This window comes from Camelus dromedarius, chromosome 5 (genome assembly GCF_036321535.1).
Source record: "Camelus dromedarius isolate mCamDro1 chromosome 5, mCamDro1.pat, whole genome shotgun sequence".
NCBI classification, from domain to species: domain Eukaryota; kingdom Metazoa; phylum Chordata; class Mammalia; order Artiodactyla; family Camelidae; genus Camelus; species Camelus dromedarius.
In genome coordinates this window covers 16,522,958-16,539,853 of record NC_087440.1, presented here as the reverse complement: position 1 = coordinate 16,539,853, position 16,896 = coordinate 16,522,958, and the positions used below count along the sequence as shown (strand labels likewise).

The 16,896-nt window shown below is 38.8% G+C and overlaps 1 protein-coding gene and 1 non-coding gene across 2 annotated transcripts in view; both read right to left on the bottom strand.

Annotated features, from left to right (window-relative positions):
* The window catches only part of FBN1 (fibrillin 1), a 239,305-nt gene that overhangs the window by 165,996 nt on the left and 56,413 nt on the right, over window positions 1–16,896 (bottom strand). The window lies entirely within an intron of this gene.
* Window positions 6,135–6,241, bottom strand: LOC116153776 (U6 spliceosomal RNA). The gene has a single exon (XR_004137654.1). It is a non-coding gene; the product is annotated as a U6 spliceosomal RNA (small nuclear RNA).

Genomic DNA, 16,896 nt, shown 5'->3' with positions numbered 1-16,896 from the left:
CCAGAGCCTAAGGAAAATGGTCTGTTGACTAATGCTGAGTGTGAATTGTCTGCTGGACGACAGAGATCAACATTCCAAGAGAAAGGCCAAAGACCAGCATGAACGAGCTTGGAGGACAATCAGAAAACAATAGCAATGCGCCCTTCAGGGGCAAACGCCAGGCTCCCACTGAGCTGCAGAAGGGCATCACGGGTATGGGAAGTCCAAGGTGAGCCCAGCATCTTAGTAACATCCATCAGTCTGATTTAAATAACACTCCTAATAAAAGTCAGGTACAAAGAAATGTAAGCTGAATCCTGGACTGTATCGTCCCACCATCACATATATCACTGGCTTAAATTAGACGCGGCAGAACAATGGTACTTTGGTACTGTCTCAAGCTTACAGCAAATCCAAACTGGACTAGAGCATCAAACACATCTAAAAAAGTCAAACCATAAAAATAATCTGGAAGAAAATAAATCAAAATATTTATCAAATCTTTGGAAGCAAGAGGATTTAAAATCTGTAATCTCCAAAGCCACAGATGAAATCAGAAGGAAAAGATTCACAAGTAACATTAAGTAAAAATATCTGTACTCCAATAAAAAATAAAAATGTCTGGAAAAATATTTAAAGTAAATAAGATAAAGATTTAAGAACTTAATTCTATAAAGAGCTGATGGCTGTTGATGGAAATAAGCAAGGATTTATCTTCTTTTTGACTATTTAAAAAACTCATATGGTGATAAGAATGAGGAGAAACCAGGACTCAGACACTCAGAAGCACACATGACCACACTTGGCAGTCTGCATCAAGGGCTTTAAGGTGCTCGTGATCATGACCAGATAATTTCACTCTATTCTAAATACAGAAGAAGCTCTATGTACAAAGATATTACGCGTGCCTATGTAACACGAAAAAATAAAAACTAAAGGTAGAGATCAAATGTGCAACAAAGTGGAAACAGGGTTATGTAATATTTTTTAAAGTTTATATGTGGATAAACATGTAATACAAACTACATTTATATCCTGATTGCAAAGTAAATGACTATGTTAAGAAAAATAAAAACTAAAAGGAAATAAAATCAAGGAAATATGAACTGTGATTATATTAGTACATTAGGTAGTTTTAAAGTAGTTTTTAGGTAGTTTTAAGTAAAGAACTGAAATTTTAAAAAGGCTTCAGGGAAACATTCTGAACATTATAAATGAAAGCTTCTCACTGCTACAGCTACCAAGTTAATGAAAAGTAATTTCTGTAAAAAAAAAGACATTATGTATAATTAATATTGATATTTGTGGGGGAGGGGGATTAGAAGAGGAAAGGTCAACCAACTTTGCAGTAAAATTTAAAATCTAAAGACTTTCACAAAATCTCTGAAGAAGCACCAGACCAGAAATTTTAGAAAACTTTTTTTAAAAATAAGCAATGATTGAATTTGTTTGTTGGAAGTAAACAGAACAAAGAACCCTCAAACCCCAGGAATCAAAGAGAGCCAAGGGGGTAGCACTGGGTTGTCTAAATTAGCCTTCTTTTAAAAATCTGGGGAGAAAGTATACAGCAAAATATCTACACATTTACATATGGCCATGAGCGCTTCTGTATAGTGAAGTACAGACATGAAAAATTATAGGACAAATTCAGGACAATATTTGCCTCTGGAGAGAAAAAGGCAAAGGAACCAGAAGGAAAAAAAAAAAGAAAAAAGAAAGACATCAGCTTTCTTTGGATAGGTTATGGTTTGTTTACGTCATATAGAGGCAAAATACATAAAATGCTAACTTTTGTTAATTCCAGGTGGAGAGTTTATACACGATTGTCCGATTATCCTCTGTACTTTTGTAAATTTGAAAAAAAAAATTTAAAAACAGTAGTCAAAGGGCATTGAATGTAGACAAAGCCAACCAGTTTTGGAAAAAATCTGTTAAGTGTGAAACAGCAGGACAAAGAGAGGAAGTGGGCAAGGTTCCTCGACCAAATGAAGGGTACTTGCAGGCAGGGAGCACTGGGGGTGGAGCTGGGGAGGCAGGCAAGGACCAGATCATGAGAGGTCTTGTCTGCTAAGCTCAACATTATCTGAAAACAGAAAGCTAATAAAGCATTTCAATTAAGAAAGAAATCTTTCTTTGAGATCTATTTTTGGGGATAGTCTTACATAATTTTTGGAAGTTTGTATTTCTGCATGTACATTTATAGCTACAGAGTCTGAATTATGTGACCATTATGGCTCAGAATACACAACACAATTCAAGTTATGGGCTGGAACTTTCATATCTGTAGCTCGTGTGATGAAGCCCATTTATCTCACATGGCCCAACAAATGACATCTAATCACATTCCTACACATTCCAAACCCCACAATTACTCCCAATATCCTAACGGAATCTAATACATCATAAATTAAACAATGCGGCTTATTATGTAATAAAAACAGAAAGCACAATGCCTATTATTATAAAAGGGTAGGCTTTTACAAAGCTAAGTGGATGGGCAGGGTATTAAATAAGCTTCAGCAAACGTGAAATCATAGTTCTACGGACAATCATCTCTATTTCACTCCTGAGACATGGCTCTCAATTACGATTTGTAGCCCAGCAAGGAGATCGCAGACTCTCATCAGTCCCTTGAAGTCTGTCATGCTTCCTTTAACCAGATGCCTGGCAAACAACTAAAGAAACCCTGCGAAGGAGGCTTCAGGCTTCTGACCGAGCCTGATCTCTCGGGAAAGACTTTGCTGGCGAGAAACCAAGGGCAGCACCATTCAAGGACTCTTCTCTGAAGAGGGCCAGCTGGACAGACAGGCCAGGACCTCACGGCTTTCTAGAAGCTGGCAATGGTCATCCCTCCCGGTAGATGCCCTGGCTCTGGGTTGGGCCTCTTCAGCCCGTCCGCTTGTCCCTAGTGCAGGGCTCGGGGCCCCCTGGTGTGGAGTTGGGGCCACAGGACTGGCTGATCCTCAGGCCCCGACACAGGCCTACTCCCCCTACTTAATCATTCAGAACACATTGCTGAGTCCTCGATATGGTCAGAAGCACAATATTAGACCCTCAGACACAAATGTTAAGACAGAGCCTGTGTCTTGGGTGTACAGCGGAGATGAGGCAATAAGCACTTAAAGTGAAATGACGAGATGGACATTCTCATGGAAGTGCATACAAGCTGTTCTGGAAATACTGAAGGAGTCATTCTTCTGCAGGAGAGCCAGGAGGCAGCTCTCACATCTGGCAAGTCAGAAAGGATTTGTCAGACAGAAGGGTAAAGGCACAGGGCTGTGACCAGGTATTGCATAATGTGAATTGTTGGGTGTGACTGCAAGAGATAAGGATGAAAAGGTCTATCAGTTCCGGATTGCAAATGGCCTGGTGGCTCCTGCAAAGGAGTCCAGGCTTTTTCCTGAAGACAGTGGGAAGCTGCTAATGCTCAGATGCATGTTTTAAAATACCTAATACCTGCCCATTCAATAAATGTATGCTAAGCCCCTGCTTTGTGCAGGCACCATGTACAGATACATCAACAACCTGAGCACCTCCCATTCTTCTTGTCATTACAAAAAAGACAAATATGTATTTAATGAGCTAGAAAATAGTCCAAGGAATGTTAAAATGATTAAGAACATGGGAAAGGCCAAGAGGATGCAGCGGCTTGCAGATGACATGAGAGCAGGACAATTAAGAGTCTCCCACTTGGAAACTCAAGCAGGACAGAAAATAGCACCTGATTTTATGCAAATCTCTTTGCTTTGTTCAGTTAATCTTAAATATCAATTTAAATGAAAAAATATGGATGACAAACCCATCGTATATAAAGGTATTGATAATAAAACTACTAAAATTTGGAGGTTATATTAGATCAAATGAACAGCAAACTACCACCTTATCCAACAGCTGGGCATTCCTAGAGGCTGAACATACAAACAGGTTCCAGAAGAGAACAATGCAGACTGGAGACTGGAAACAGTTTATGTGTCAGTAACATGGAAGGCAAGAATACTCTCTCAAAGATAACCCCTGCCCACAATCACAGAAGACAAAATTAGGCTGAAAGGGCCATCATCCTAGCATAAACTCTACAGCCTGCAACCAGCTACTTGTAAGCTAAAACAAACATCTCCACACTTCAAATAATGTGCTCTCAGTGAAACGGCAACCCTGCACTAGAGCTCTATTAATCCTTCACCGAGGATATCGCGCTGGGAAGGGGCAAGCAGAGAGAAATAAAAAGGTAAGATGCTCATGGTGAGTGATCTCACCTATTTGTGGGAAGTATTATGAAGTCTCGGTGTATTTGTCTCACTCAGTGAAAAACACCACGAAACACTTTGTAAAGCCCATGATTTTCAAATCACTCTCCATTTTTCTTACCTCCAAACTCCATCTGCTCTGGTATCATCTCTCCATTCACAATGAGCTGCCTACAGTTTCCCTGAGAACAGGGTTTTGTTCTTCCAGGCTATGTTTTTTTCTTTATCGGCTCCTACAAATCCTTCGAGGTTCCATAAATCCTTAATTTTCAACTCCCAAAAAAATCTCCCTTGCCCTCTCAGTCTGATTTAAATGCTCTTGTTTCTAGGTTCTCATTGCACCTTGTGCACAGGTCTACAATCCGCCCTGAACACCCTCATTTACATAGTGACTCCCTCGTTTACAGGATTAGATTTGCCCCAGTGGACTGTAAATTCCAGGAGTGCGGGAATCTTGTCTGTTGGTCTTTGAGGCCTGATAGATCCCAGTAAGTACTTGCTAGAAGAAGAAAGGGGAGGAGAAAGGAACGGATAAAGGAAAGACAGACTAAAATGAATTTTTAGCTCATTCTTTCACTCATTCAACAAACTTTCATTGAGAGCGTACTACGTGTCAGACACCGCTCTGGTAGCCAAGGATACAACAAAGTAGCAGAGGGTGGGGGCAAAACAGTAATCCACGTCGTCATAACACGGTAGTGGAAGAGCTAGATCATAAAGAAGCAGTACAGCGTATTAGGTGGAAAACGTGGCAAGGAGAGCAACGAAGCAGAGGTGGATAAGGGGTCTGGAGGAGAGGGTTGCTGTGAAAAACAAACTACTACGCTTCCCATTCAACGCCTCCCCATCAATCTTTATTATTTTTATTTCCCTTCAAACAAGGAATTCATGCTTTCCTTCTTCAGCCTCCCTTCCAATGGCAAGTCTTTTAAAGCTCATAATTCTCTAGTCATTTTTTTTAACCTCAGCCTTTTTTTCTGATGCCCAACATCAATTGGGCTATAAATCTGTCGTATACTACTACCAGTTTAGGCCTCTCCAAGTTATAACCCATGTGGTCCAGCCAAGATACAGAGATTCCCAAAAATGCTTTCATCATATCCCAGCTGGAATCTCTTAATTCATTATTTTCAGGTCTAGCCAGTACCTCCTATGAGCACTTGCAGCACAGGAATAACTAGGTCACAGTCATGTTCTCAAGACTCTGAATCCCCAGTCACAACTCTCCCATGATAAAGGAATCTGGGTACAAACTGATTGAACCAAGGTTTTTCCTTTCTCAGGCCAACTAATATTTTCTCCTCTGTAACTTGAGTTAGAAACTCAGTTCCTGAGATAAAGCATTTAGGTTTAGGAACCGCTGATTAATTCCAAGGGAACATTCAAACGTCTGCCACCCCACTCCTTCCTGGCCCACTTAAATTATACTTTATTTTTTCCCTCATTTTATCTATTGTAATATGCTCTGGCATTTGCACAATAAGAATGCAATCAGGAAACAGATGAACTAGACTGCTAAATAAACAAAGTCTGTTCCTGCTCGAATTCAGGGGTCCAAAGAACGCTCATCACCCCTCCTTCCCTGAAGAGTGTTGAGTCAACAGCTTGTGACTCCTCCGCAGTGCCGTCTGTTCTTCGGTGGCTGGTGATTCTCCCTAACGCGTGAATTGATTAACGGAAGTTAGGAAGTGAGCTGGCTAGTACAGCATGATCATCTTCCTTACAACCCTGTCCCATAAGGTCTGAGGTGGCATACAAATTAAGATTCGTACATTTATGATACATAGTTTGTTGTAAAAGCAACCGCCGCGAAATGATTGATTTGTGTGACTTAAGAATTCAGTTCAGGAAGAAATTAAGCTGTTGCCACATAGCTATTGCTAAAATAATATTGCTCTTTTTTTTTTTTTAAATATGGAACGCTTCACGAATTTGCGTGTCATCCTTGCGCAGGGGCCATGCTAATCTTCTCTGTATCGTTCCAATTTTAGTATATGTGCTGCCGAAGCGAGCACAATATTGCTCTCTATACCAGCAATCTTGGAAAAGGCTATCTACAAGGAAACCTTGAAGACTAGAATACATATTTTTGGCCGCGGATGGGAGTAGGGAATTAAAAGTGGCTCTGTTAGTTCAAATATTTGAAAAGAAAAAGATATTTTAAAGTCAGACTTTCTGAAGTTGGCAAATGGCTCAAATTCATTTTTAGTTTATTTACTAAAAAAGAAAAATAAGGAAGAGAATTCAAACCTCCAAGGTAAGAGGCGCCTCTACATGTGTGCTCAAAAAAGTATGTTCATGGGGATAGTGACTGAATGTTACGGATAAGACAATACCGGATAGGGCAGTACTTCTGCTGGTAATAATGTTATTTTTCATGCTGTGTAGCACTACTGTGAACAGGACTGGCTAGAAGCATCTGTGGTTTGACTATCCTCTGATAATGTTCCACTTCTAGACCTGTACTCTCCAAAGTGCATCCTGTGATTAATTTCTAAGTGAAAAAAAATGTCAGTTGCAAAAATACATCTCCAACTTGGTGACGTTTGTAGACACTTTCAGTGCCCATGTACCCAAGTGGTGGACACAGCGCTGAAAGGAGGGCAGGCAGTCCAGAAGCAACATGAAGACCAGAGATTCCATCAGGAGCAAAATGAAAAGTCTTACTGGGTATCATGATAAATGTCTGAGTGTAGCAATTACAGTGGAGAATGATAAACTACTCTTTGTGAGATTGTAATGGATAATTTCCTGACAAAAGTCAGTTCTTAAAAACATCATATCAATTGAATTTAGGACTAGTTTCACGTATGAAGCAAAATAGTTATACGATTCCCAGTATGTTTGTTCCTTAGTCTTAATAAATGCCTTTCAATTTTTCTCTTTGTAATGTGGTTTCAGCTACATACAGTTGAACATATATGTCTACCACCCTCTCAAAAAAAAAAAAATCAGGGAAGGAAGAGAATAGGTGTTTTCATTTCTTTTTTTTTTTTTTTTTAATCTTCTATAAAGTCTCAACTCCCCTGAAGCTAGCTTTCTGAAACCTGTGGGTGTTTAGAACAGCTCAGGACTCTGAAGAATAATGAGGAGACGACCTCTAGCACTCTCCACACATAGATGTGGAGTTCTCTGAACCAGCCTGAGTCTTCCCTCAGCCTACATTCACTCAGAGAAGAACTACGTAAGAAAAGGCACTCTATGTCCTATCCCTTCAGAAAGTGTTAAGGAAAGAAAAATTAAGTTATTAAATTGGGGACATTCAGGCGCCATGTCCTAGGAAGTGCTCCTGGTCAATGAATACCTTTTCTTTACTTAATCAAAGCCACGCACACTTTGATTCAATTCACCCAAATTGCCCTACATGTGGTAGGGTACATATCCTTTTTAGCAACCATTAGGACTAAGAGGGTTATCACTAGTACGAACTTCCTGAATTTAAACAAGGAGTCCATTAGACAAATAACTTGCTTATTCCAAAATCAGTTAATCCACATTAATACAAATGTTCTTCTAAGATGGAACAAATGAATGAAAGATAACATGGGAAAAGAGCCCAGACAATAAGAGTCTAAGGACAAATTTGCGTTGGATAAAAGAACAAGTTCTTCCTTGTTTCTCGAGACAGTAATTGGCCTTCCTGTCGTTTCTCTGAAATACCTTGGATGAGAATACTTGCTGTGATAGCATAACCTCATGTTAGCATTTTATACTTATTTAGTGAAGAGGAAGTTTCTGAAATATGTTTAACCTTGTATATTCAGAGTTTAAAAAGGAAATAGGAGTCAATGGAGAGCTACAAACTGTAAATTTTGAAACTGAAGAGATTATGACATTTGCATTTTTTTTTTTTTTGCAGTTACTGAAGTTAAAAAAGGAAGCCTGAAATATCCAACCTTCTTGTTATTTCTCAATCCAACATCTTATTTTAATTTTCTTTTTCTTCCACTCCAGTTTTCCCAGTTGCTTTTCGGCCAACAGATCTTCATACCTACCCAGACTGTGACACTATCAAAGAACACACAGCCACTACACACACACCAAGGCTAAGAGAAAACAGAGTTTCTTAGACCATTAGACCTGAAAATCTAGCAAACATGACACTTGTATTTCTTGGTGCAATTAAAAAACAGCTGTTAAAAGTTTGCAGCTTTCTAGCAGTATGAAATATGAAATATATCCCCTGCCTTTTGTAGATCAATCAATCAATGGATCGATTAGTCCCTTCCTCTCTCAGCTTTTCCTTGGAAATTCCACATCATATCCCCTCTGATACTAGCTTTTCAGGCTTCTGAGATGCTTCACATATTATTAAATACTGCCCCCAGTGCACTCCATAAACTGGCTCTTCAGTGGGACTTGGCAAGGTAACATTCAGCTTATGGATGACAGATAACCTACAGTTAAGAGATTGGACTGGGTATTTCTGAGCAACCATGGTTAAGGGCATGGGAAAAAAAAAGAAACCAAAATCTACTTAGACCATTCCAGTGATGCTAGACTATGCCAAAAGCTACACACCCAAACCTGAATGTCTTCTGAAAGCCAGATCTCCTTGTGACCAAATGTTTCTCAGAGGAGGAAAATTGATAGCATATTAATCCATGTCACTTCAGGCAACCCAAAGCAATCCATTTAATGCTTTTCATTTTTATCCCATTTTCAGCCATAGATTTGCTATAGTTACTATCCTGTCCACAGAGTTAAACTAAAGCTAATTATAATTTCATTACCAAGTAGAGGGAGTCAGAGGGGTAGGAAGCTACCCACTGAAACAGTGACTAGAACTGTGTGCACTGGTACAGTGGGACAGACAAGAATCAAACACCAGCTCCAACTCAGCTTACAATCATTAAGTGAGGCAGAGTTAGCTCAGACATCATTACAGTCAAACACTGGTAAATCACTCCATCCACTCCAAACCCAGTCCTGTCTCTAACAGTGACAGGCTGCGTATCTGCCGGGTCCAGTCTTTTACTCAGTATTTACTGAGCATCTAGTATGTGTCAGCCATTATTCTAGGTGCTGTGACACAACAGGCGAAAATCCCTGTTCTCATGGAGCACGTGCTCTAGGTAAGATATTCTCTGACTCTAAATTCCCACTTGTTTTTGTTAAGAACGAAACTGCAAACCTCCTGACGTGTGCATTAAGAACACAAACTGATCATAAACAGAATCCAAGCCCTTCCCTGAACACGCACTCAAAAATAGCTGATCTGACTTCACACTCACAGAAATTACAGCAGAGCAGTACATTCATTCATACATCCAGAGTCTCCATGCCTGTGTGTACTCAGGGTCTACTGAGACTACATTCTCTTCCTATTCTACTCACAGCTCAGTTTCAACTAAACTCCGCAATCCATCTTGATATTCATCTTATGCCTAGGGAAAAGTGTTTTCATCATACAATATTGACTTACGATCTGCTTACAATGAAAAACAAGCTCTCCCCAACAAATTCAATCCAAGAGATGTGCCTAGTCACCTAAAATTAAGTATTTTAAAACTTGATCTGGAGACTGATAGTTACAGAGAATGGAAATAGCCAAATATCAGCAGCCCAACTGACAATCAAAGAGGTACATGACAAAAAACCTCAAAGAGCCAAAACAATCTTGAGAAAGAACAACAAAGCTGGAGGGATCACGCTCCCTGACTTCAGACTATACTACAAAGCTACAGTAACCAAAACAGTATGTCACTGACACAGAAACAGACACATTGATCAACCAAACAGAATAGAAAGCCCAAAAATAAACCCATGCACTTATAGTCAATTAATCTACAACAAAGAAGGCAAGAATATACAACAGAGAAAAGACAGTCTCTTCAACAAGGGGTGCTGGAAAAACTGGACAGCTATAAGTAAAAGAATGATACTAGAACATTTTCTCACACCATATACAAAAATGAACTCAAAATGGATTAAAGACGTAAATGTAAGACCATAAACCATAAAACTCCTAGGAAAAAATGTAGGCAAAACATTCTTTGACATAAATCACAGCAATATTTTTTTGGCTCTGTCTCCTCAGGCAAAGGAAACAAAAGTAAAAATAAACAAATGGGACCTAATTACACTTAAAAGCTTTTCAATATCGCTAGTTACCAAAGAAATGCAAATCAAAACTACAATAAGGTATCACCTCACACCAATCAGAATGGCCATCATTAAAAAGTCCACAAATGATAAATGCTGGAGAGGGTGTGGAGAAAGGGGAGCCCTCCTGCCCTGTTGGTGAGAATGTAGTCTGGTGCAGCCATTATAGAGAACAGGATGGATATTCCTTAAAAATCTGAAAACAGACTTATCCTATGATTCAGCAATCCAACTCATGGGCATATATCTGGAGGAAACTCTAATTTGGAAAGATACATGCACCCTAGTGTTCACAACAGCACTGTTTACAACAGCCAAGACATGGAAGGAACCTAAATACCCATCCACAGATAACTGGATAAAAAAGACGTGTGAGATGTGTATATATATATATATATATATATATATATATATATATATATATATATGAAACACAGCTATAAAAGAATGAAATAATGCCACCTGCAGCAATATGGATGGACCTGGAGATCATCATAATAAGTGAAGTAAGTCAGACAGAAAAAAAAAACAAACATTTTACAACATCACTTAAATGTGGAATCTAAAAAATAGTACAAATGAATATATTTATAAAACAGAAACAGACTCGCAGACATAGAAAACAAACTATGGTTACCAAAGTAGAGAGGGGGTGGAGAGGGATAAATTGGGAGTTTGGGATTTGCAGATACTAACTAATATATGTAAAAGAGATAAACAACAAGGTCCTACTGTATATCACAGGGAACTATATTCAATAACTTTTAATGGCCCATAATGAAAAAGAATATGAAAAAAATATATGTATATATATAAATGAATCACTATGCTGTATACCAAACACTAACACAACATTGCAAATCAACTGTACTTCAATAAAAATAAATAAATAAAAGTTTTTGCATGCAACAAAGGAAACCACCAATAAAACAGAAAAAAAAAAACTACCAAATGGGAGAAAATATCTGAAAATGATATGACTAATAAGGGGTTAATATCCACAATATATAAACAGTTCCTACAACTCAATATCCAAATAACAAACAACCAGATTTAAAAATGGGCCGAAGACCTAAACAGACATTTTTCCAAAGAAGACATACAGATGGCCAACAGAAAAGATGCTCAATGTTACTAATCATCAGAGAAATGCAAATCAAAATTGCAATGAGATATCACCCAACACCTGTCAGAATGGCTATCATCAAAAAGACCACAAATAACAAACATTGGTAAGGATGTGGAGAAAAGGGAACTCTTGTAACACTGTTGGTGGGAATTTAAACTGGTTACTTGTGGAAAACAGTATGGAAACTGCTCCAAAAAAACCTAAAAACAGAACTACCATATGATCCAGCAGTTCCACTCCTGGGTATATATCTGAAGAAAACAAAAACACTAATTGGAAAAGACACATGCACCTCAGTGTTCATAGTAGCATTTTTCACAATAGCCAAGGTATGGAAGCAACCTAAGTGTCCATTAATAGATGAATGGATAAAAAGATGTGGTGTGTGTATGTGTATGTGTGTGTGTGTGTATATACACACACACACACATATATATAACATATACACACACATACATATATATATGACGGAATACTATGCAGCCATAAAAAAGAACGAAATTTTGCCATTTGCAACAATATGGATGGACCTGGAGAGTATCATGCTTAGCAAAATAAGTCAGACAGAAAAAGACAAATACTGTATGTTATCACTTACATGTGGAATCTAAAAAATACCACAAACTAGTGAATATAACAGAAAAGAAACAGGCTCACAGATACAGAGAACAAACAAATTGTTACTGGTGGGGAAAGGGAAGTGATGAGGGCAAGAAAGAGATAAGGGATGAAGAAATACAAACTACTGTGTATAAAAATAAATAAGCCACAAGGATATATTGTACAGCCTGGCAAATATAGCCAATATTTTATAACTGTAAATGAAATCTATAAAATCTATAAAAATTTTACATCACTATGTTGTACACCAGAAATTAATATAATATTGTAAGTCAACTATACCTTAATTAAAAAACTAATAAAATAAAATAAAAACAAAGAGGTATGTGAGACGGAGAGGAAAGAAGAAAGATAGAGCTAAGATAAAAAAGATAATTAAAAATAGCTAAAAGCAATTCTAAAGGTGATTGCAGGTCCAAGAGCCAGGCAAATATTTGTTGGAGACTGTGGATGCATCATAGCCTGGGCTGAGTTGGAAAACACATCTCATTCCTAAATACCTGCCTTAGTTAGATGAGACACAGCCAGCTTCCTTTACTAAAAAACTTGAGTAGACTCACAAGATTGCTCCAAGGACCAGATGAAAAAGTGTGCATGTCAATAAAGCACAGCATAGATGTAAAGGATCACATGACTTTGGCTTCTCTGAGGTACCAGTACTTTGCAGAATTCACTTGGCTACACTTGACACTCCGCATGGCTTAAAAAAGGTCAAGGGAACAACCATCCATGAAAAGCAGAGACGACAGATCACTCATTTCTTATTTGAGTTCTAAGAAATTCAAGAAATAAACTTTTCCTAAAAACTATTCATTTATCCACTCATCTAGTCAACAGATACTTATGGAACTACTCAGTGCCCCAAATGAGAGACAAAATGGTAAACGGAATAGATGCAGTCCCCTTCCTCATAGAACAGAAAAGTGCTAAAAAACTAGCAAAAAAACCCCATACATCATTCTTACATACAGCCACACACCATGCAGCATGATTTCATATATTGTGCACAGTGGGCCTCCACTAATATTTGCTGTTTAATTTCTAAGATATATTAGACAGTTAATCCATCCAAAGCCCACAGAACCACATGTGGTATTATAAAAACGGCATGACCAAACAGCATGTTGCTAGGTGGTTGTTGTTATTGTTCACAGAAACCATTACAAATGTATCTAGTGACTGAGGTGGTGGCCATGACTTGTCCAAATAGTAAATGATTTATTGACACCAGAATTGCTGTTATGACATCCAAAGGCGTACCCTGGGGACAAGTCTGCATGCGTCCACTCAAAAGCATGCATTATCTCAAAATACTTGATGCCTGAACAAACCATTTTCATGGCGTACTTGTTTTATGTATTTTAAGGGCATCTAAGTTCTAGTTTAATTACTTTCCTGCGGGAAAGCTGGGAGTCAGAATCCCTATAAAAGCACAAGGATGATAGGAAAAGCAATGCAAGTCACATAAAATTCAAGACCCCTCTGGTCTTGAAGGGCACAGGAAACCTACAAGAACGCTCCCATCCTGAGTCAGTATTCGGGGGCTCTTTAGGGCAGATTCTCAGGACAACCTGAGCCACCAGGCTTCTCATCTGCAGAAAATCTACAGTGTTAATATTCCCTAGGGTGGCGTCCTGGCACCGCTGCACACGTCTTAATGAGCTGTGTGTAGAGAGCTCCCCTACAACGTCCCCCTGACCACTGCTTCTTTCTCCTCCTGTCACTCTCTCACTGTCTGGACTCTGTCCATAAAGCTTTCAAAAATTTCCTCAAGCACACAGACGTCTGCCATCTTAGGACCTTTACACGTATTCTTCCACTTACCTAGAAAGCTTCTCCTCACTCTGCCCACAGCTGGCGACTTCTCCCCCTTAGAGAGCCCCCCCCCACCCCGACCATCAGTCCATACGGGTCACTATTCTCCACCCTCATTCCTTCCATTTTCCTTCCTGGCCTTCGCCACATTGGTACTTAGGTGTTTCTGTGTTTACCTGTTTAACCTCTGCCTCCTCCACTAGAATGTAACTCCGGAGGACAGAGGTAAGTGTCCAGTCCTTAGCACAGTGCCTGGGATATAACTGATGCAGGGCTGATAAACTCACATCTCTTCTTAGAATGATTTCTTTTTAGCTTACTTTAATACCTTTCCATGGATACATTTAGCAAAGCTGAACTCTAGTGAGTGAGGTTTGAAATTTATGGGTTTAAAATGCCCCACATTTTGGCTCTTCTAGCTTTAGTCCTCCAGGACTAACACGTTTAGTCCTTTGCAACTAAAGAAGAGTGGCATGTGGATTCTGCAAATAAAAGCATCTCGCCATACACCTAAACTGACTGCCATATTTATAGACTCAAGTTCTCATACCCACCTAGAAAGATAAATAAATACTTTACGTAAGTATTCAGTTTATTTGCTGATGGATAATTTTCTATTACCTCTCACCAAACTTAAGAAGCCACATTTCAAAAATTTTGTATTATTTAAATTTATTGTTCATATTATTATAAATATACCTCTTATATTTAACTGCTGGCCTTTGTGAAGAGGTAAGTTCATTCCCCTTCTGCATCTGTGTGTATAAGTAAGCAAAACCTTTTAGCAAACTTGGGTCAGTGGCTGTGAAGAGATAAGGGCGACAGTCATCATTACATTTCACCCCTTCACTCTCTCCTTCCTTTATTACTATTTGCGCTATTGGGGTCTTAGCTTTTGCTGTGATTGCAACAATTGAGTGTGTACTAAAGAAAAGCGTATGGTCGACATGATACCCAAGTGAGAAGGCTTCATCTGTGTAGAAGACCCAAAAAATACGCTGTTCCAGTAAGAGAGCAAAACCTCTCAGTGGGAAAACATAGTCACAATGGGGCCTCTACATTTAGATGAATTTTGGTGGCTTTGGTGGTAGTTGAAAGTCTCAGGATACTGTTATGAAGCATTTTTCAACCAAGATTACTCTCACTTTCATGAGAATGAGAATGTTAACAGCAAATACCTAATTAACATGTATTATGTAGGTGCCGGGCCCCATGCTTTGTACTTTGTGTATTATCTCATTTAATCTTCCTAACGACCTCACTAGATAGGTACCGTTATTGTCCCAGTGATACAGATTAGGAAACTGTGGCTGAGAGAAAAGACCTCACGGCCAACAAATGGCAGGATTTTCTTCAGAGTCTGCGTTCTTAGCCAGTTTCCCAGGCGTGGTCAGGTGATTTTTTTTTAAAGCACGATGTCTCTTAATTAGGCATCTTAAATTAAAATATTAAAAATTATTGTCATGTGAGATTGACCAGTTGGAATGAGGACTTCTCTGGAATAAAATTTAGTTTTGAAAACAATTTCCCTATCATTTCCCCTCATTCATTAAAAAACAAAAGAGTAACAGCTCAGGAGGCACAAGAACCAGGGAGACCTGCGCACCCTTCAGGCTGGCTCAGTACAGGGCTGCGACCTGTCGGAGGCACTGCCTCGTGTTTGGTTTTGTGATAGTTGGTTCTGCTCGGCAGTGTGGGAAACACTGTAGAAAGAAGTGAATGCTAAATAAGGTATGAAAAGAAATAGCTCTGTCTATTCCACATGATGCCAGTTTTTTAAAAATTAGAGACTTTTCTATGGTGTTTTAAGGGTTGTTTTCCTCAAAGAGGGCAACTCTAACATCTATTACACACTGTTTTCCAAAGCCAGTTTTATATCATTAAGATGTATGTATGTATGTATGCCTCGGCTTTTTATGTTTCCCAGTGCAACAAGAAGGTTCCAAAATATTCCCCACACTGCAAGTAAAGCTTACAAATCACCATTCAAAGAATGAATCAAAATTTGCTTCTGGTGGGCCATGGCTTTGCCTTTGTCTTTAAAAGCTCACTAGTTTTAGTTTAAAGACTGCTTCACTGGAATCCCTAAAAGAATATAAGTTTTTCCATTGGGACGTTAGGAAAAAAATGATCCCAGAGTGCTAATACATATTTATAAGAACATTTTTAATGTAGATAAAGTTTGCCCCCAGACCCGCGTGTCTTCTCTCTCTGCCTGGTGGAGTGTCCTACCACGGTGAAGGTCAACGCTGCCTCCTACGAGAAGACAGGTGAGAGGACAAGGCTCTCCAGGGACGGAGATCGAAACAGGCCTATTTTATGAACTGCACCATTAGGACATTCTCTCTTTCCTGAGGAAATACATATTCCAACCTATTGTTTACTTATAAAGCTCCTCTGAAACAGTTCAGACAAAAGGGATTGCTGCAAAGGGATACGGCAGGCAAGATGGAGAACATTTCCTTCCATGGGTTCCACAGAATCACTTCCCACATACTTCAGTTATTCATACTATACTCATGTTTCCATGGGAAATACAGGTGGATTTGTAGGTACTAATCTCAGGGTAACTTTTTTATAAGATGTTATATTAAACAGATATAAAATTGCATTAAAATATATTTCATATTTAAATACTCTCATCAACCTCGAGATCCCACAGTGAAATTAACAAAGATTTAATAAACACCTACTCTCTTCACAGCACCGGGCTTGGTACTCAGTAAGGCGGGGAGAAGTACCAGAGACAGTTTTTGTTCTGCCGTCTATGAAAAGGATCGTAGCCTGGCTGGAAGAAGATACATAAGTCAGCAGTTTATATTCCCCATGCTAGAACTAGATTAGCAAATTTTATAATTCCCAAATCATGGATTCCAATAGGCCAAATTTCATTTTTAAAGAAAATACTGAATATATATATTTACATATATTCATATTTGTGTATATGCATAGATTTATATTTTGAGTTAATGTCATTTATGTTTCACTGAGTGGAGAAAA